The sequence below is a fragment of the Dama dama genome, chromosome 33 (genome assembly GCF_033118175.1).
Source record: "Dama dama isolate Ldn47 chromosome 33, ASM3311817v1, whole genome shotgun sequence".
Lineage (NCBI taxonomy): Eukaryota > Metazoa > Chordata > Mammalia > Artiodactyla > Cervidae > Dama > Dama dama.
This window is the reverse complement of record NC_083713.1, coordinates 32,525,973-32,549,189: the sequence shown is the minus strand read 5'-3', so window position 1 is coordinate 32,549,189 and position 23,217 is coordinate 32,525,973. Positions and strand designations below refer to the sequence as shown.

The following is a 23,217-nucleotide window of genomic DNA, read 5'->3' as shown; positions in this document are numbered from 1 at the left end:
TCTTAGAATTATCTTTGTACAATACTAAATTTTACAAGTTTATCTGCAATCCAATTATCTTTTCTATTATGGCTCCTTCCAGGAAAGCTGATACTCTCCTTCGGTAGTCGCAGGAATATTTTCAACATAATCATTTAAGAAAAAAGAATTGCTTTGAGCATTAAAAATGCATACATAGTTCTGTCCTATTTACGAATGGTTCTTGAAGTATTCGATTCTTGGTTGAAGGTAGAAGATAGCCACACTGGTTTGAAGGGAGTTGTTATCTTCAGAAGTCTTTTTGTAAATCACTCTTCTGAAAGATAACTTCTCCTTTGGAGGACTTATCTAAACTTTCAAGAAGCTGTTCAGAAACTTTTGCATAAGGAGCTAGACTGGTTTTCTTATAATTTCTGATTCTATGCTTGATATCAGATTCAGCTTACTTCTTTTCCTCTTCACTAGTGGAAATAGTATCCTGTTCATGGCAGATGGAGCTTATGGTGGAAACTGTAAATTGATCTACTTTCTGTAAATCAATAAGCACACTGCAATATGTATTAGGATGAACACTTAAAAGGGCTCTTTAGTCAATGATTGATTCCTCTGCTAACACTGATATCCCACTGCGGCAAACAGTACTGGAGCGTGATCTCTCACTTCAGCCAGAGTCCACATTTGTCATTTTCAATGTTATTCTGACATCTGCTGGCTACCTCTTCAAAGGCTCCCAGTCCTCAAGTGAACTGTGATTTTGGAAGCTCTGTTGAAGTTCATCATGAATTGTTTCAGAAACAAGGGCTAAAATCTTACTCTACCTTTCTTGTTTTCAAGAATATTTGATCAACCAAGCCATATCTGTCAATGTATTTTTAAAAGTTATGTTTATAGATTTTCTGAGAAAAGAGTGCTTTCTTCACTTAGGTGGACTTTGTAACCTTTCTGCTGTGCTAAGCTGCTCAGTCCTGTCTGACTCTTTGCCACCCCATGGACTGCAGCCCACGAGGTTCCTCTGTCCATGGGGTTCTCCAGGCAAGAATATCGGAGTGGGTTGCCATGCCTTCCTCTAGGGGATCTTCCCAAACCAGGGATCGAACTCAACTCTCCTGCGTTGCAAGCCGATTCTTTACTGCTGACTCACTGGGGAAGCCCTGACCACCTTTAGCCGCAATAACTCAACTATCCCAGAAAGTATTTCAGAGGACAATTTTCTGATTAATCCCAGACCCAGCAATGAAAACCTCTCCTTCCCGAATACATCCAGAAACAATGCTTAAATCTTTCAGTGCTCTGTCTATGGTGCATATCGCCAACGTCACGAGATTCCAGCACTTAGAACACTTGTCTACATCGTCCTTTCCAGATCGCTCTGGTTGATGAAGGAGTGACAGCGAACGTAAATATCCTCTTTAATGAGAATGAAAATCTGTGGTGTCAAAAGTAACTCAGTAATTCTCTATCACTCTGCCATATTTGAGACAGCGATAGTACCTTGCATTTGGAAAGAGCCTCTGGTAATACAGTTTAAGCAGCTCCGGCAGCTGAGGCACGTTCAGTGCTTCCACAGAACGCAGAGCTAGTTCCAGGCCAGCTCGCACCGAGAATTGGCAGGAACTGCAAAAGGCCGCCTTCGCCCACTGCGCAGGCGCGTCGCGGCCTCGGCGACCGTCTGGACCACTTACTGAGAATTCTATCTCCCGCTTGGGAGGTGGCCTGGCGACTGGAGGCTCTGCGGCCTCCCTGCGCATCCGTTCGGCAGTGGGTCCGGCGCTCAGGTGGAGAGAAGGAGGCCATGCCTGTTCCGGAAAGAAGTTATTCTGAGAGAAGGTGAGCCATTCAGCATGCTGGAGATCAGCCCCGTGAAGAGAAATGTAGGGCCAGGCGTGTAGGAAGGGGCAGGAGCTTCTAGGGCCTCCCAACTCTGCTTCCGCTTTCTGAATCTCTATTCGGTTCTCCAACCCGGAAGCTCCCAGGGTGATTTATTATACACTTGCTTTCTTGCTGTAATAACTTGTGTATGCCTAAGGATGAGGAGGTTGAAACAGAGGGGGAAGTCAAGCTTATTTGCCCCACAGCCGAGGTGGAACTTTTGTCAGGAGTCTGAGCTGTGCAGAGTATGAATTAACGCGAGATGAGGTTCAGAATTCACTTATTAGTCTCTAAAACCTCATGGCCGAAATGGTTTAGAAATGGATGAAAATAAGACATGGTTTCTCTCTGAGTAAACTTCAGTCGATTCTTTCAGACGTAGTAATTTAAATTTCAAAACGGTGAGGAAAAGAAACCAGCCAATTGGTACTTGACTCTAGTTCATTTCCTGTCTGTAACAATGCAAAAATTTAGCATTACTCCCATTTTAGGGAGAGGATCTGACTTAAGAATATTTTTCCCTATCCTGAGACCGTAAATATATGCTCTTATATTTTCTTTTAAGAATAAGGTCTTCATTAGCCTGAAATGCTTTTTTCCCCCCTTTGTCTATTGAGAGAAAAAAAAGAACTTACTGGGGGAGAAGGCATGGAAGGGCTTGTGTACCATGGAAGATAGAATATATTAAAGTATTCATATTTCCAGAAGATAGCGATATTAAATTTAAAAAAAAAAAAAAAAGAAAGAAAGAAGTGGTAGCAACCAGAAAAAAATTGAAGGATGAGTGAATGACATCTCCATGACTTATTTATTTTAAACTAGAGGTTTCTACCTTTTAACTCAGCTCATGCATTTCGTCCATCATCACCCCATCACCCTCACTCTCTGGCAACCACCAATCTTTTTCTCTGTATCTATAAGCTTGTTTTTGTTGTTGTTTTGGTTTGGGTTTTTTTTTTTTTTTCCCAATGTCATTCTTCTCTTTTCTTAAATAATAATGCATATTTGTAGGGGTTGCACAGAGTCAGACACAACTGAAGCGACTTAGCATGCATGCCTGCATTGGAGAAGGAAATGGCAACCCACTCCAGTATTCTTGCCTGGAGAATCCCAGGTACAGAGGAGCCTGGTGGGCTGCCGTCTATGGGGTTGCACAGAGTCTGGACATGACTGAAGTGACTTAGCAGCAGCAGTAGCAGTAGATGAATAGCTTTATTGCCCTGTCCTGTGGAATCTAAGAAGTCCAGTAGCCTTTGGTTATTTTATCCTGTCTTTATCTTCAGTTCAAACTAGCAGTGTTTCTGCTCATATACTCTCATAATGTCTTTATCCTCGAGTAGGAAATGGCAGTCCACTCCAGTTTTCTTGCCTGGAAAAATCCCATGGACCGAGGAGCCTGGCAGTCTACAATCCATAGCGTTGCAAAAGAGTTGGAAACAACTGAAGCGACTTAGCATGCAGGCATGTAATGTCTCTATCAAGTGATAGTCCAGCCATATCCTTGTGTTGTCTTCTGAATATACTTGCTCAGTTTTTGAAATATGAACAGGCTGAGAATTTTCCAAATCTTATAAAGTCTTGTTTTTCTTTGTATAACAGTTCTTTCTTCAATTTATCTCTCTTCTTCACTTGTATTATAAGAAGGCAGGTGGAAACAAGTCTTTCTAAGCAACAGTTTGCTTAGAAATGTCCTCAGCTAAATATCCAATATTTATCCAGTCATCATTTGCAAATTATAATTTCCACAAAACACTAAAATACAAATGCAATTCATGCAAATTCTTTGCCACTTTGTAACAAGTATTAACCATTCCTCTGATTTTTAATAACCTCTTACTCATTTTCATCTGAGACCTCAAAGTGGCCTGCCTTTAATATCCATATTTCTGCCAGTATTCTACATAAGGTTATTTATATATTTTTCTAAGAAGATGGAAAATTTCTGTCCATCTCTGTTTCCTTTTTCCCTGAGTTCCTCAGAATCACTCTTAATGTGATCTCAATTTTTTTGGCATGTACCACAGAACTCCTCAGGTCTTTACCCATTACCCACATCCAAAGCCACTTCCACAATTTTAGATATTTGTTGTAGTAGTACCTCCCTTCTTGGTATCAAAATTTATATTAGCTCAGCCTACCATCGACTTAAACAGTAGGAATTTATTTCTCACGGTTCTGTAGGTTGGAAAGTCTGAGATCAAAGTGCAGGCCCATTTGGTTCCCCCTTGAGGACTCTCTTCTGGCTTGTAGATGGCTGTCCTCTTGCTGGGGTCTCATATGCAGAGTGAGAGGAAGCAAGCTCTGTGGTATTGATCTCAGGTGGCCTCAGCCTGCAGTGGCTTGAAGCAGGATTTTGGTTCCTGGCCAGAGATTGAAGTCAGGTTGTGTCAGTGAGAGTGCTGAATCCTAGCCACTAGACCAGTGGCCAGTGACAAAACTCCTGGCCCACTGACTTTGTAGAATGAATTCCCACAAAGAGACAGAAAGGAGTGAAACAAGTGTCTTTGGGGAAAATAGAGAGTATGCATGAATAGACACATGGTGTTGTGCCCTTACAGTAATTTGAATCACTTTTATCAGGCATTTCTCCTGGGTTTCCTTTGGCCAGTCATCTTGCTTTGCCTGGTTCTGAGTCCATATTTGGCTTATGGATGCATCTCTTAGCCAAGAAGGATTCCAGCAAAGAGGCCTACGAGTAGGTTGACATCACTTCCTTTTTGACCTTCAAGGAGCCTTTCTGGACATGTATAGTCAGGAACGTCTCCTTGACCTCAAGGATGAGAAGTATGTGGTCTCTGTCTCTTATTTAGGTAGGGCTCAGCCTCTCCTATTAGCTTCCTGCTATTACCTTCATCTTGGAGTATCTGTTCATAGGTGACATACTGCAGCTCCTCAGCCTGGGACTGTCTATCTTCTGCCTCAGTATATCCTCCTGTGTGTGTGTGTGTGTGTGTGTGTGTGTGTGTGCGCGCACGTGCATGCACGCTCAGTTGCTCAATCGTGTCTGACTCTTTGCAGCCCCATGGCCTGTAGCCCACCAGGCTCCTCTGTCCATGGGATTTCCCAGGCAAGAATACTGGATTCGGTTGTCATTTCCTTCTTCAGAGGAAGCACCTCATGGGAAGCCCATCTCTTTCTATAAGAATACTGATTCCATCATGTAGCCCTCCACCTCATATATGATATATAGGATATTTATGTATATAAATGTATGATATATAATGTATAAATTTGTATTTAATATGTGTTATATTAAGTTTATTAAACAACTTTGAATAAATAATAGGTATATCACATCCATAGTGAAATGACACAACATACTAAATGTGTTAAATATTATTTTTATTTATTTATTTTTTCATTTATTTTTATTAGTTGGAGGCTAATTACTTTACAATGTGTTAAATATTATTAAGTTTCTCTGTACTATTTTACAAATCCAAGGCAATCTCAAAAATAATTATGCTGGATCTGTAGTATAACTGAACAGATTCATTAAAAAATTTATGTTGGAGAAAAAATAAACATTTAGAGATTGCTAGGTTCACTTTAAGAAGATAAATGAGAATACTGACTAGATATTAAGGCATCTGCAAAGCTATAGTTATAACACCAATATTTTCTTTATACCTGAAGAGACAAATAGAAACTCTTTTATTTTGGAATTTGGTTTGCAGGCCTGTCTAGGATGGCATTTGCCTCCTTTCATCCCCTCTCTATACAGTTTCCCTTGCTTCTAGTTTTGTGTGTTTTATTTGGCCCTAAAGTCCTATTAATGGACAGGTCTTATGTTACTGATTAAAGTTAGCACTTTAACCTTCTGGGGATATTAGGAAAACTCAGGGTAAGTCATGATCTAGCAAGTGGTTGGGTACCTTTCTCAGTGGGAAGATTTTTCTATTTCTTCTCCATGTTTTTAGGTATGTCTCTTTATATGTCATTTCCTTGGGAAGAGTTAGTTTTTCTTTGACCCCCTTTGTAGGCCTCAATTCAAATAGTGAGTCTGTATTTAGTGTCTACTTCTGTGAGGCATTTTAAATTTGTGCTTCTCCCTATCTACTCTGCCTGCTGCTAGAGGCAAAGCCCAGGAGCTTTGAAGTTTTAACTCTACTTCATGCTTTACACATCTGATTCCATTTTTGGTCCCATAGATGTGTATCTTATTTTTGAAGATTGCTATGCTTAAAAAACCTTTTTCCTTTCCATATTTTCTCTGTAATTGAAATTTTTTTAATATGCAGAGACTGTCTCAAAGAATAAACTGTTTTTTAGTCTCTTTTATCATTAAAAACAAAGCAAAAAATAACTAAGAAAAGAGACTCTTAAAGTCATGTAAAAGAAATTATTGTCTCAAAGTCTTTAGATTTATAACTGTATTCTAGTTTTCATTCCAAAATCTTCCAGAAGAGTGATGTTTTAAAAATTATTTTCCTAAAATGGTGCAAATTATTTTTAATCTACAAGTTGCTAATCAGTTTAAAGATTTAAATGACATAATTACTAGTGTTTAGAAAAATTTTCTCTTTTTTGTTGTTGATGACATACTAAAAAAAATAATTGCAAATAATATTGTTTAATAGACTTATTTTAGTTGAAGTTATTCTCATATATTCATTTTGTAAATATCAAACTTAGGTACTGAGTATGCTTTATTTGAGTCTTAATTTAGGCCAGTGTCTCAACTGAGGGTGCAGTTTCACACTGTGCTGTACTTAGTCACTCACTTATGTCCTCCTCTTTGCGATCTCATGGGCTGTAGCCTGCCAGTTTCCTCTGTCCAAAAGGGGATTCTCCAGGCAAGAACACTGGAGTGGGTTACTCCTGTTAAAAAATAAAATTTTGAAAGTGGATTAAAAATAATGAAGTACTTATAATTTTGCATGAATATTTTGGTGACAGAGAGATAAACCTATTTTAATATTAATAAGAAACATCTACTGAAAAGTGTCTTTTCAATAATGCTGTAAAATTATTCATTTCTATGAATCACATTTTTCAGATTTTTTCTATCATAAAGACATTTCTCCATTTATTTGTGCCTGAGATGGTTATAAAATACTAAGTACATGTTTTTTTAACAAGTAAGTTGCCAACTTTAGTTAATAAAAGGTAGTATTGTTGAAATTAAAGATACGAAAATATGTCATCTTACTCCCTGTGAGGCAAAGTCAAAATAGACTCCTGTATTAAATTATGGCATCTGAGTGATTTTAGTTCACTTACACTAGAGAAATTAATTAGTTTTGACTTCATGTGTCCTTTAATTCCAACTTTATTCACTTTATTAATTTAGCAAGTTTAGAATTGCAAATATTTTAAACAATCTTCAGTAGCCTTTAGCTTAGTGTTTTAATCTACCATTACTCTGGAAGAACAGCTCAGTTGAAAACTGGATGCATATAAATTTGAGCAACTTTACATAAATAAAATATGAAAAGAACATGGGTTCTGGAGTTGGAGAGACCTGAATTTGTTCTCTGACTTCACCACTTAGTGCCTTTATGACCTTAGGAAAGTTATTTAAGTCCCAGTTTCATCATCTGTGAAATGCTGGAAATAGCACATAATTCAGAAGTTTGTTGAAGGGTAAAATGAGATAATGCAAAACTATTGACCCAACACATACCCCATAACAGAGACTCTGTCAGTGATGATTCTCTCAGATGTGAGAGTCCTAAATTATCTATTTGATTCCTTGGAACCAAAGTATCTAAGCAAACTAATGTCTTTAAAAAATACATGTTATGTGTAGTTTTATATATAGTTTTAAAAAGTAATAGCCATTTTCAGTGCTTACTATGAGATCTATATAGTCCTAGTTGTTGGCAGTGCACACAAGAGCTTGAATTTGACTCTGGTAAGGAAGAACGTTTATGATGATCCTATTTTACCTAATTCCAAATGGAATTTAGTTAGGGGAATAAGAACCAAGAATGATAAAATAATCAGACACTAAGAAAACTGTTACCCTTATTTTTTGCTTTGTTTCTCTTTCTGGGTTCATATTTTGTCTCATTCCTACTTCTCTTTTGAATCAGCTTCTTTAGTATTTCTTCTTGCGTATCAGATTGCTCTAAGTTCCTCCGGTAGCTCAGAGACAGCCCCATAAGACTCTCTCAGTGCAGAGACTGCATCTTCTTGTCTCTCTGGTTAATGGCTCCACATTCCTTGGAGGCATTCCAGTTGACCCAGTTCTGGTTGACTGTCTTTCTAGTTCAGTTGGCTGTGGCAAATGGCAAGGTGGTGGAGTAGGCTACTTATTCAAAAGAAGCTGAGAAGATATAGGATCTAAGGGTGTGGTTTATACAGACTGGAATAGGTTAGTTTCTAGTCACTGGTAAATATTCTTAAGAAAAAAAAAAATCTTACTGAGAGAAAAGGAGCTTAAAAAAAATAGCAGAGGTTGATTGAAATAAGATCACTGTGTCATAGCTGAAAGTGAGAGTGAAATTCGCTCAGTTGTGTCCAACTCTTTGTAACCCCATGGACTGTACAGTCCATGGAATTCCCCAGGCCAGAATACTGGAGTGGGTAGCCTTTCCCTTCTCCAGGAGATCTTCCCAACCCAGGGATTGAACGCAGGTCTCCTGCATTGCAGGCCGGTTCTTTACCAGCTGAGCCACAAGGGAAACCCAAGAATATTGGAGTGGGTAGCCTATTCCTGGGAAAAGGATATGGCAACCCACTCTAGTATTCTTGCCTGGAGAATCCCATGGAAAGAGGAGTCTGGTGGGCTGCTGTCCATGGGGTCACACAGAGTCAGACACGACTGAAGCGACTTAGCAGCAGCAGCAGCAGCAGCAGCCTATCCCTTCTTCAGCGGATCTTCCCAACCCAGGAATCTACCAGGGTCTCCTACATTGCAGGAAGATTTTTTACCAACTGGCTATCAGGGAAGCCCGTTGACTTCTCTAAATTTTCCCACATCAAAATATCTTATTTCAATGCTGTGATAAAAAGAGAACTATTTATGAGAGTTGAGAAACTTTTACATGAAACCAAGAATTCCCTGGCAAAGACTTTTGGCATCTTGATAAAATGTTATGATTGTACAAAACCTTCTCAGGCACTTTTATGAACCACATTTATTTGTAAACTCATTTACTTCAATCACCTTGCTATTGTGACCAAGGACCCAACATTTGGCTTCATTCTACTCCATTGATACAAATTGTCCCCCAAGCCCCAGCCAAATAGAGTCTATTGATCTGAGAGATGAATAGGTGAGACTCTGTATGTGTGTATATTTACATATATATGTTTACACAGCAATATTTGAGACAGGATTTATAGTAGTTCATTCAATATTGCATCAAAAATTATAACTTTGCTAGAAAAGTATTTTCAAATAGGATGCCCTATTAAAAGTGGATAAAAGGTACCTCTCTACATTACACACACACACAAATCACTAGTATTATCTGGAATTTAGAGTTAGGAAAAAAGAGTTGAGATATTCAAGGACAAAGGGTAAGTCAGATAGAAGTAGAAACAATTGGAATTCTTAGCACCAATTCTTAACACTAATTCTATAGTGAGCACAGTGGAATTTAAAACATGGTAATGGACTCAGAGGGTAACTTATTTAAATTAAAAAAAATTTCTCAGTATGCTATGGAAAATTAATAATATTTGGTTCATATGGCTAAAAATCACGTTTTCTTTAACAAAAGTATCTTTAGTAAAGTTCTTATCAGCTAGTATTGAATGCCTACCATATATAAGATTTTATTTTCTGAGGATAAAGAATTAATGAATGTTATGATGCCATCCTTTAAGGATTTTAAATGAGAATATTAGATGAAGAAGACATGAATACACATAATATTAATTCACTGTTACTTTCAGAGTGATGGAAATGTGTATACAGTGCAACAATAATATGAAGAAAGGTATGTTGAAAGCATCAGTGTATAAACCACAGAGTGGTTCACTTATCTTGTAGGTTCCAGATGTATGAAGACTGGGTTTACCACAAATCCTAATATCACCTGGACGAAGTGAAAATAATGAACAACAGATTTCTTTTCTAAGGAGAGTCAAAACTTCAAGCCACATGCTTGAGGTGTTGAATATGGAATCAGCAATCAGTCAATGGATAAAGGAATCATTTTTTTCTTTCTGTCTTATATAGTAGGTTCTTCCTAAGCATCTGAAATGAAGCTTGGTAGACAGGTAATTACATCATACCTTGCACATGTACATGAACATGCTCCTAATTGAGACTCCTTTTTTTTTTTTCATTTATTTTTATTAGTTGGAGGCTAATTACTTTACAATATTGTGGTGGTTTTTGCCATACATTGACATGAATCAGCCATGGATTTACATGTGTTCCCCATCCTGAACCCCCCTCCCACCTCCCCCCCATCCCATCCCTTTGGGTCATCCCAGTGCACCAGCCCTGAGCACTTGTCTCATGCATCCAACCTGGACTGGCGATCTGTTTCACACTTGATAATATACATGTTGTGACTCCTTTTTTATGATGGAACTCAATGCTTCTGGCTTTCTTGTTTCTTATTTTTTGTTCCATAGCCCCAGTTTATTCTTGCCTATGATATTCTGTAATCTCCTTCCTATGGCCTTCCGCTCTAGAAGCCTGTCCTTCTTTTGCCCACTCAGACTTGGCATTCAGGATATTCCTTTTGTTTTGTCCTAATGACCTCAGTTCTGCTTAAATTTTTTTCCAGTAGATTCGTGTTTGTCTACATTATTACGTAGATTGTGACATATAATTTTTCATGCTTTGATTACCTGGCCCAGATTCTCTTCTTTTCTTCTTGCATCTTGCTATAAAAACTTTGGGATTATTTTAGGAATATATAATAATTCTCTTGTATTGCTCAAAAATCTGATTTGTATTTGATTATTTCATCTAAGTTTGCAGATTTTGAGCAAAGACTATTTTTATTCTCAGTGTATCCTTCAGAGCCCATCATGTCTAGTCCTCTCCTTCTCCCAGGGCCAGTGGGAAGCATCTTGACTAAGTTTGTGATTAGAGGATTAACATGGAGCATATTCAGAAAATACTTCCAGCAGTAGTGCAAGTGAATGCTTTGGTAGAGGATGAAAGACACAAGGTGAGTTCCTTGGTACCAGGCTTTCCTCTCATTGCAATGTGACCTTCTGTGCTTAAGTATTTGACTTTAATAAGCTCCATTAAAAATACAGGTATTATTTAGGAGAATAATCCCTTAAGAATTATTGAAACAACCTCTATTGTTATTATATACATTACACATTGTTATATTCTACTGACATTACCATTGAAAGTACACTTGGAATACAGGACAAAGACATGGAAAAAATGGGAGGCCCTGTTAGAGGGAAGTGGATGAAAGCATTTCACAAATACCAAACATACAAGTTACCGGGACTGGCAACTAAGAGATCTCTGTCCTGATCTTAGATTCACCTCTGACTGTAATTGGTAAACAATTGGTTCTCCATGTTTTCAACATTTTCATTTGAAAATAAGAGAAATTGATTTGACACTTGAAGGTGACTTTCTCAATTATGCAAATTTTGGCAAGGGTGTTAGAGCTTCATGTGTTGCTTTAAATTATTATTTTTTTTTTTACTGAAAATACGAGTATATTTATTGCTTAAAACATTCCTCTGAAATGATCCCAATTTATAAATTGTAAAGTGGAAACAGCAAGATATAGAACATCAAAATATTGTAAAACTTTTAGGTGTGGGAGTTACATTTTTAAATATCCTTTTTAAAATATGGAATATTGGTAAAAAACATACACTATAAAAATATAGAATCAGCAATTTGGTGGCATTAAATACCCTACGTTCTTGAATTTCATAGTCTTGCCATTCTCAGATATATTCTCTCTTCAAAATTTCAGACAACAGTGCTCTCAAATTCTGAACTATTCCTTTCTAGCCAAATGTTTACAAACCATATGTAATAAGGCATAAATGTGTGATAGGAGTTGAATTTCTTACTCTTCTCAGGAACATTTGCATTTAAACATTTGCATTTAAACGGGGTCAAAGCTTAAGCCAAATGACTGATATTAAATGTGGGCATACCAAGAATTAGCCCAACATTAAAGGAATTTATTTTCTCTCTTAAACAGCATACTCTTCCAGTGCATATGGAATAAAGCATGGTAGACAATTAATTGTCAAGCATGCTAGGACAATGCTATACCTAAATTCATTATTCTCTTATATTTCAGAAAAATTTATATATGAATAATTCATAATACAGAATTTGTTTAAATGTATTTTTCACATCATATTTACAAAAACATTTTTAAAATGGGACAAAACACACAGAATGCACAAAAGATGAAGTAAAATGAATTTTACTTATCTGTGCTTTTTGAACCCAAGACATATTATTAGACAAATCAGTTTTTACTTATATGCCTATGCATGCCAAAGGGATGGAAGAAACATTATTTTAAATCAAGGGAGTTAGAGTATATTACACTGATGACCTTAGAGAGTTGGACTGCTTCTAGAACCATGTCATGTCTGTGATTTTCAAAGCTGGTATAGAGATCTGAACCTGAGAAAATAGTTTTTCTGAGATGGTAAAGACACTGTTTAGAATTAGCCCAAGATTAGCCAAATTACCCCAAGATATCTAGAAAGACAGAAAGTGATGGAGAATATTAGAGCAATGATTGCCGGCCATTTTTAATACCTTTATTATAGATTTATTGGTCTTAGTTTCTATGGCTTGGGAAAGTTAATTTTATTGTTTCCTGTTAATGGTTTCCCTTCATTTTTAGCACATTATTTATACAAAACATCACAAGATAACAATTTGCAAATAGTGTTAAAAAGCATAGAGAACTTAATTTGACTTACCTTTGAGATTTATTACCTTAAAAAAAGAGGCTTAAGAGAGAAGTTCAAGAACTTTATTGTATAACAAATGGAATGAGACTGAGGGTTGAACTGTTAGAATATAAATTAGTTGATTAATATGTAATCATGTAAACAACATTATGAAACTATGTTCATATCCCTTAAAAATAATTTATACTTGAGAACTATGCCTACAAATTTAAAATCCAGTAAAAGCATTGTTCTATCTTTTTAACAAAAATGAATAAATTTTGTTCCAATGATTAAAAGAAAATTCCACTTACAAGGACTGAACTGAGGCTCTGACAGTCAGTTAAATTAAACTCACGTCACCAAGACAGAATGATCATCCTATCCATTCCATTCATAATTGTAACTTCCAGTGTAATTACTCACTGTATATAAAGTGTGGACTTCTAATTCAGCTATTTAGGAAGCTGAATTTAACAATATTTATGTTGGTTTATATATGACTTTGTATATTTCATTTAATAGTGTTATTTATTATTATCCCATACGCAAAAATCTTAGACATAATTCATGAGTTGAAACTTAAAATGATGTATGCAAAAAGTAATGTCATTGAGTTTTAAGTTATTTTTCAATTAGATTTAAGCTAAAGCTCTTTGACCACACTTCAACTAATTCTATAATGTTATTTTTAAAGCATCACTGGAATTTGTTCTATTTGAAAGTATGAAGACTTTCTGCTAAAATTTGAAACCATTGAAAATAGCAAAGGCCAGGCACAAAAACTGTCTTTTTACTGCTATACTGCTATATACTTAGAGGCTATTAATTTTAAATGGTTATAAAACAGTGTGAAACTATTATATTTATAAAACATTAAGCCCAATCCCTTTCCCAAAAAGTCTTGCCAGTTGCCTGTTTCTGATATTTTAAATATAAATTATTCAATAACTGGTTCTTTTTGTGGTTTTAAAGTGACTATGCATTGTGAATATGGGATGGTTTCAAAATAAGCTCACAGGGGACTATGATCTTCAGCCAAGATGGAGTCTCATAACAAGATATATACTTTCACATGAAAACAATGTGAAAAAATATATATTTATTTATCTTTATTATTGGATACCAGGTAATGCAAGGACAATGATCTTTGAACCATGAGAGAGGAAGAAATAAAAGGTTAGTCTTGTAACTGCCTTAACTTACCACCCAAGATTTTCCAAATTCAGCACAGGAAGGGGGACCCCAGGGAGGATCCTAGTAAATTTCTTGAGTTGAGGAGATGGAACTTAGTGCCTGTGAAGGCCAAGGTGCTGAAATGTCCCACGGCAGAGTTCTGGAGAGATAAGAGCTTTGCAGAGAGAGGTGCTCTGGAGATTCTGAGGGTGTCATTCATATATTCAGTCAGATAGAAACTACTTGAGGCTAGGAAAAAGACCATCTGAAAGGAGCAGAGGGAACAATCCAGAGAGCTCATACAGGGGCTGGAAAAGTTGGTGTTTCTACAATCCAAAAAACCTCCTGTTTTAGGGGTCATTGGGTATTCCTTAGTAGCAGGATGCTGCTTCAGGGGTAGGGAAATAGCCCAAGATTAATGTTGCTTTATTTCCAGATAATTAATTTTAAAAGTGTACCTTGAAAAAAATCAAAGTTCCTGAGAGTTCCCCAGAAAATCTCAAGAGTAAATGCTGCTGCTGCTGCTGCTGCTTAGTCGCTTCAGTCGTGTCCGACTCTGTGCGACCCCAAACACGGCAGCCCACCAGGCTCCCCCGCCCCTGGGATTCTCCAGGCAAGCACACTGGAGTGGGTTGCCATTTCCTTCTCCAGTGCATGAAAGTGAAAAGTGAAAGTGGAGTCGCTCAGTCGTGTCCGACTCTTAGCCACCCCATGGACTGCAGCCCACCAGGCTCCTCTGCCCATGGGATTTTCCAGGCAAGAGTACTGGAGTGGGGTGCCATTGCCTTCTCTGTCAAGAGTATATAGGGGAATACAAATATATAAAGCACCACAAAAGGTTAAGTTCACAGTGTCTGGCATATAGTAAAAATTACCAGACATGGCAAAGAAAATTATGACTCATAATGAAGACAAAAAATAAAAGGAATGTGCCCAGAACTAACACCTGATAGAATCTGTTACAAGAACAATTAAAAGGTTATTATAATGTATTCTGTATATCTTTATTCTGTATATTCAAGCTGGAAAAAAATCAAGCATGTGAAGCAATGATATTGTATCTGTTTTTTTTAATGCCTAAGAAAACTTCTAGAAATGAGAAAAGATCTTCATGAAAAATACACTGGAAACTATCCAAAATGAAAATCAGAGAGGTCTTCCTTGGTAGCTCAGTGGTAAAGAATTCACATGCCAATGCAGGAGACATGGGTTTGATCCCTGGTCCAGGAAGGTCCCACATGCAGTGCAGCAATTAAGCCTGTGCACACAACTTCTGAGCCTGTGATCTAGAGCCCAGAGACTCTACCTACTGAGCTGAGCTCACGTGCCGCAACTCCTGGAGCCCGCATACCCTGAAGCCCATGCCCCTCCGCAACAGAAGCCGCCACAATGAGAAGCCTGTGCACTGCAACTAGAGAGTAGCCCCAGCTCTCTGCAACTAGAGAAAAACCTGCGCAGCACTGAAAACCAGGCACAATTATAAATAAATTTAGAAAGTCAGAGAAAAATGATGTTAAAAATATGAACAAAGGAGCAGTGGGACAAATTTAAATGACTTAAGCTATGAAATTGGATCTCAAAGCATAGGAAGTGAGTTGAAAAAAATAGTTGAAGTTATGGTCAATTTTTTTTCCCAAATTTGTTCATAATTTTAAGCCAGCAAATTCAAGGATCTAAATGAAATATAAATACAGGGATGCTTAAGAAAACTACAACAAGGCACATGACAGTGAGTGTCCAATATTACTCTGGATTATTAGGAAGTCATCTATTGGAATAGTTCACTGCCATCTCAATCAAGGGAAAAAAAAATCTTTTGAATCATGCATGGTTCTATGTTAGAACCTCAGTTCAGTTTAGAAAATTTTCAAGAAGACTGTTGGTAGTTCAAAAGTAAGGGTCAGGTGCTCTTTTTGGCAGCACATATACAAAAGTAAGGGTCAGTGGGGATTCCTCATTTTTGAACATAATGGATGTTGAATTTTTTCCAACTAGCTTTATAGTCCTCATTATAGAGACTTTTTTTCATTTTTTTAAAAAGTAAATTTATTTATTTATGTCAGGTCTTAGTAGCAACACACAGGATCTTCTATTTGGCATGTGGGATCTTTCATTGTGGCACATGGGCTTCTATCTAGTTGTGGTGCATGGGCTTCGTTGCCCTGTAGCATGTGGACCTTAGTTCCCCTACCAGGGATTGAACCCATGTACTCTGCATTGGAAGGCAGATTCTTAACCACTGGATCAGCAAGGAAGTTTTCTTTTCACTTTCTACTTTAAGAACTCTGATCTGTAAATTACTTTCCCATCCTAATGTCACCTACCTTTTTCTAGCTCTGATTTTACACTAAATTTTTAAATGGGAAAACAAATTCTGCAAGTCCTTACTTCATCTGTCAGTCTTGCATGGCTGATAGAGTTTCTTAGAGTCAATAAAGAGCGCAGAGTAAGAAATAATGGAGAAAATGAATGTTAATTGTTTGAAATATAATTCTACTCAAGTAATTAAGATGAAGGTGTCAGACATAGGTTTGGATACTGGTTTGGAGACTCTGCTTTGACCATATCATATAGTCAAGTGGTTTTTTGATAGGTTTTTTTCATGAGTATCCTCGTATTTGTCATCTCTTTTTCTGTTCTAAATCTGTCATGTCTTGGTAGTCTCTTTGAAAGTGTCAGTGGAAAGCAAAATTTATGTTTTGATAACAATATTTTATTTCAGCAATGGTGACTAGGATACCTATGTAATAAAAAATAAGAAGTGAGTGAAATGTTTTTAGTATTGATCAAAGTCTCAGTGAGCTACTCCGCTCACTCAGGAAGGAAACTGTACTTAATAAAGAGCTGTTGCAAATTAGAGCTAATTACCATAATTTCATTTTCATAGATAGTCAAGGGAAATGGATACAATTAATGATACTTACACTTTTTTATGGAGAAAGGTGAGACTTTTGGAAGATTAAATTAGTATATATAAATAGACAAAGAACAGGACTTGATTTTCAGAACCTTGGCCTAAGATTTCAGAATTCTTTGTTCCTAGAAAAGACAATATGTTTAGGTAGGACAATAGGTAATTTTATCAAAAAATTCTTAAATTTGATGAAAAGGTAGATAGGATCACATGATCATCTCTAAATATTAATAAAACTTGAATCAATAATAAAAAATAAAATTAAGGTGTGTCAAATTCAAGATACTTCAGCTAAGAAAACTACAGGTAGGGATTTTCTATGTGCTCAGGTTTTAAATATGCATTAATCAATGATGTAAGAAGTATTACATAACTATAATAAAATAAAAATATCCTGCAAGAATAGAGTGAAAAGCTATAGATTGTGAAGAAGATGTTAAGAAATGATTAATACTTTTCAGGCTAAATTCAAAACAAGAACAAGAATTTCTATTTGGATCAAATAAGATAGAGGACACTCAACTACTAGTTTTAATTTTTTTATTATTTCCTTCCTTAGTAGTGTAGAAATTGTTAAGATAATTATATTAAAGAGTATTAAAAATGCTAAACACTGAAGATATGAATATAGCATCACTGTTGGTAACATTTTTGATGTAAATAGACATTAGGCAAGTTCCAGGGAATCTTTATGGACCAGAGATTGAAACCATGTCTCCTGCATCGGCAGGGAGATTTTTACCACTGAGCCACCAGGGAAGTCCTCAGTTGTTGGTAGTACATGTGAATGAGTTCCCCTGGAGGAGGAAATGGCAACCCACTTCAGTATTCCTGCCTGGAAGAGCCCATGGACAGCAGAGCTTGTGGGCTGTAGTCCATGGGGTAGCAAAGAGTTGGACATGACTTAGTGACTGAGCATGAGCACATGAATGAGTTATTAAAATTAATTGTTTTTAAGTTATTTAGGAGAAAACAGTCTCTGACTTAAGAATATTTTTCTGAAAGATGTTTTTCATTTTTTAAAATATTTTTTATTTGATTGATATTGTAACAGCAAAGTAAAACATTTCTTGGTCTGTGTTGCAGTAGACCAAACTTATCTAAATAGCAGTGCTCATGCACAATTTTGATATGAGCCAAGATAGTATAACTTGAAATAACATAAAGAATTACCAGCAACTTGATTATCACATACTGTTCATGGGGTTCTCAAGGCAAGAATACTGAAGTAGTTTGCCATCCCCTTCTTTAGTGGACCACATTCTGTCAGAACATTTCATGCAAAACTGGGCTCAATAAAGGACAGAAATGGTATGGACCTAACAGAAGCAGAAGATATTAAGAAGAGGTGGCAAGAATACACAGAAAAACCTTACAAAAAAGATCTTCATGACCCAGATAATCACGATGGTGTGATAACTCACCTAGAGCCAGATATCCTGGAATGTGAAGTCAAGTGGGCCTTAGGAAGCATCACTATGCACAAAGCTAGTGGAGGTGATGGAATTCCAGTTGAGCTATTTCAAATCCTAAAAGATGATGCTGTGAAAGTGGTGCATTCAATATGTCAGCAAATTTGGAAAACTCAGCAGTGGCCACAGGACTGGAAAAAGTCAGTTTTCATTCCAATCCCAAAGAAAGGCAATCCCAAAGAATGCTCTAACTACTGCACAATTGCACTTATCTCACACGCTAGTAAAGTAATCCTCAAAATTCTCCAAGCCAGGCTTCAGCAATACCTGAACTATGAACTTCCAGATGTTCAAGCTGGATTTAGAAAAGGCAGAGGAACCAGAGATCAAATTGCCAACATCCTCTGGATCATTAAAAAGCAAGAGATTTCCAGAAGAACATCTATTTTGCTTTATTGACTATGCCAAAGCCTTTGACTGTATGGATCACAATAAACTGTGGAAAATTCTGAAAGAGATGAGAATACCAGACCACCTGACTTGCCTCTTGAGAAACCTGTATGCAGGTCAGGAAGCAACAGTTAAAACTGGACATGGAACAACAGACTGGTCCCAAATAGGAAAAGGAGTATGTCAAGGCTGTATATATTGTCACCCTGCTTATTTAACTTATATGCAGAGTACATCATGAGAAGCGCTGGGCTGGATGAAGTACAAGCTGGAATCAAGATTGCTGGGAGAAATATCAATAACCTCAGATATGCAGATGACACCACCATTATGGCAGAAAGTGAGGAAGAATTAAAGAGCTTCTTGATGAAAGTGAAAGAGGAGAGTGAAAACGTTGGCTTAAAGCTCAACATTCAGAAAACTAAGATCATGGCATCTGGTCCCATCACTTCATGGCAAATAGATGGGGAAAGAGTGGAAACAGTGACTGACTTTATTTTTGGGGGGGCTCCAAAATCACTGCAGATGGTGATTGCAGCCATGAAATTAAAAGACGCTTACTCCTTGGTAGGAAAGTTATGACCAACCTAGACAGCATATTAAAAAGCAGAGACATTGCCAACAAAGGTCTGTCTAGTCAAAGCTATGGTTTTTCCATTGGTCATGTATGGATGTGAGAGTTGGACTATAAAGAAAGCTGAGTGCCGAAGAATTGATGCTTTTGAACTGTGGTGTTAGAGAAGACTCTTGAGAGTCCCGTGGACTGCAAGGAGATCCAACCAGTCCATCCTAAAGATCAGTCCTGGGTGTTGATTGGAAGGACTGATGTTGAAGCTGAAACTCCAATACCTTGGCCACCTGATGCGAAGGGCTGACTCATTTGAAAAGACCCTGATTTGGGGAAAGATTGAAGGCAGGAGGAGAAGGGGATGACAGATGAGATGGCTAGATGACATCACTGACTCAATGGGCATGAGTTTGGATAAACTCTGGGAGTTGGTGATGGCAGAAGGAGGCCTGGCATGCTGTGGTTCGTGGAGTCGCAAAGAGTTGGACACAAGTGAGCAACTGAACTGAACTGAAACTGATTATCACAACAGTACAGACTCAAATAGAAAGACAAAGATAGCAAAAGAAAAATCTCTTGGATTTCAACTTCTTTAGGCTCATATAACTGGAAGTTGCACTTTTGGTTAGGATGTAAAATTTAAGTTTAGAGTACTTTTGCTCCTCTAATAATACAAAGGGAAACCTAGATAAAGCAGAAGATTATACTTATCTAAGGGACTATTGAAAAACACTGGATGTAAGGAAGTCTTGATGAACTGATTACCAGAGAAGGAATATGTGAGCAGTAAGTCCCTGAACAGGTCTGGGACTGTTGCTGGGCCTGATTCAGGCAGAGAGAAGAAAGTCTCCCAAAAACCATAAGGATTTATTGAGGAGACATTGGCTAAGCTATTGGTCGAGGTAGGAGTGGGCAGGAATGACTGTATTCCTGAAGTCACTCAAGTGAAAGAATGTATTTCTATGCCCAACGATTGTCTCCACTGCCCCACCACCATTACCAGTTTTGCTGAGAAAGAATAGTGAAGGTGAGCCTGAAATGCAAGAGAACAAGATAAAACAAAACAAATCAAACAGTCAATCTAATGGCAAGAGGTCTAATATTGGAACCTCCAAGGAGAGAAAAAAATTAACTTGACAGAAAATATTTGAAGAAATAATCGTTAGACAGTTTCCAAGTTTCATGAAAGGCATTAACCCACAAGCTTATGATGTTCAGCAAATCCTAAACAGTCCATAAGTCTCAAATAGCTTCATCCTAGTAACACTGCTGAAAATTTATGACAAATTCTAAAAGCATCCAGATAAAAAGTAATGTTATGTACAGCAAATCACAATTAAATGTGATGGCTGACTTATCATTATGAATGAAGCATACCAAAAGTTATGGAATGACATCTTTAAAGTAGCTTAAAACACAGACACATACACACATACACACACACAAAAGGGAACTATAAATATAGATTTTATATCCAGCAAAAACAACATTTTTTTTTTTTCCAGTGGGTTTTGTCATACATTGATATGAATCAGCCATGGATTTACATGTATTCCCAATCCCGATCCCCCCTCCCACCTCCCTCTCCACCCGATTCCTCTGGGTCTTCCCAGTGCACCAGGCCGGAGCACTTGTCTCGTGCATCCCACCTGGGCTGGTGATCTGTTTCACCATAGATAGTATACATGCTGTTCTTTTGAAATATCCCACCCTCACATTCTCCCACAGAGTTCAAAAGTCTGTTCTGTATTTCTGTGTCTCTTTTTCTGTTCTGCGTATAGGGTTATCGTTATCACCTTTCTAAATTCCATATACATGTGTCAGTATGCTGTAATGTTCTTTATCTTTCTGGCTTACTTCACTCTGTATAAGGGGCTCCAGCTTCATCCATCTCATTAGGACTGGTTCAAATGAATTTTTTTTAATGGCTGAGTAATATTCCATGGTGTATATGTACCACAGCTTCCTTATCCATTCATCTGCTGATGGGCATCTAGGTTGCTTCCATGTCCTGGCTATTATAAACAGTGCTGCGATGAACATTGGGGTGCACGTGTCTCTTTCAGATCTGGTTTCCTCAGTGTGTATGCCCAGAAGTATAAAGTAAAGGTGAAATAAAGACATTTTCAGATAAGCAAAAGCCAATAGAACTGTGGCCAGCAGGTCTACAGTATAAGTGCTAAAGGCAGTTCTTCATTCTAAACAGAAATAATACAAGCTGGAAATGTAGATTTACAGGAAGGATTGAAAGGCATTATAAATGCTAAATAAGTAGCTATACAAGACTTTTCCTAACTTATTCAAAGTATAATTGTCTGTTTAAAGCAGACACAATAACATTTTGTTGTGGGGGGTTATATCACACATAGTGGTTAAGTTGTATCTAATAATAGCACAAAGGATAGTGAGGGAGTAACATAGATTACTTTTCATATATTAAGAACATCTTTAAAATCTTAAATAGGAGGAGGTCTTATGATTCATTAAAACTTAAACTTCGTGAAAATTTTCAAGCTCCATTAAACTTGGTTAAGCCTCATTAAATGAGGCTTAGTGTTTCTACCCCTCTTAAGCCAAGCTGGGAATAACTAAACTTTAAAAAATTCTTGTTATGCTCTTAGACTTAAAAGACTAGATAAGACTGGTTAAGCATTGAAAAGTAGTTAAGTGAGATCATTTCACATCTTTCTCTTCTTGGTTGACAGAACATTCAGGTTGTTAAATCAATTTGGATTAGTTTTAAATATTGTTCAAATTTGTTAAGTATTATTAATCCAACTAATCATCATAAAGACAGTAAAAACAAACTTTTGTTTGATTTTTTAAAGAAAAATTCTTATGTGATTTGTACAAAATTCATTATGTTTATGGGTAACTAAAATTAATAATTTATATCTTCCATTAGAATTAATTATTAAGTAATTTTAAGTGAAAATATTAGTCATTCAGTCATGTCTGACTCTTTGTGACCCTGTGGACGGTAGCCCATCAGCCTCCTCTGTCCATGGAATTCTCCAGGCAAGAGTACTGAAGTGGGTTGTCATTTCCTTCTCTAGGGGATCTTCCTGACCCAGGGATCGAACCCAGGTCTTCCACATTGCAGGCAGATTCTTTACCGTTTGAGCCACAGGCATGCCTGTGACAATTATTAACTTATTTAATAATTAATTATTGAACATTAATTTATTTAATAATTAAGCTAATAATTATTAACTTAATTAGTAATACTATTATTATTTATTGTTACTGTTAATTTTTATAAGCTTGCCAAGCTATATATCCAATGTTGTAAACATCTACTGTTTATAATTCAGACTTTGTATCTATATCTATATCTGTTCTTGCCTGGAGAATCCCTTGGGCAGAGGAGCCTGGTGGGCTACTGTCCACGGGCCCGCAAAGAGTCAGATGTGACTGAAACAACTTAGCACATATCAATGAATAATGAATGAACATGTGATTGTAGACATTATAATTCTATGTATGTGGTTGCTACTAAAGGGAAGAAAATTGATTCTAAATGGCACTTGAAGTAACTTATAATTGCTTTTTGTATCATCATCTGCTATTTGGTGGGTTGTTAGACTATTTTTTTTTTTTTTTTGGTTTCAGTACCATATTAATTAATATTTATGAATGTCTCTATATGTTTCAGAAAGTTAAATATCCTTCATGATCTCCTTTTGCTTTATTTCCTTTCAATTAAAGAACTGTCAATCAGAACAAGGTAATGGAGAAGGGAAAAAAATGTATGAAGATGATAAAAAGCAACACTTAATCAAGTTTTAACAAGTATTTTTATTTCAGTGTGAGTTGTTGCTGGTTATGTACAGTTTTGTCCCTCAGTAATCAGATAATATTCAGGTCATAAAGGACAGTTAACTTGAATTAATCACAATGTCCAGGGTGAATCTCTACCAGGTTGCAGTAGCAATCTGAGAACTTTGCAGAAGAGGGCATGTCCTTAGTCCTAAACTCTACATTCTGATTCCCCTATAACCTGCTAGACACTTTATTTAGATCTTTTCCACCGACATTTC

The 23,217-nt window shown here is 36.9% G+C and overlaps 1 pseudogene; it reads right to left on the bottom strand.

The window, feature by feature from the left end:
• Positions 1 to 268: 268 nt before the first annotated feature.
• On the bottom strand, positions 269 to 4,702 carry LOC133051003 (DNA primase small subunit-like; annotated as a pseudogene).
• Positions 4,703 to 23,217: the final 18,515 nt, after the last annotated feature.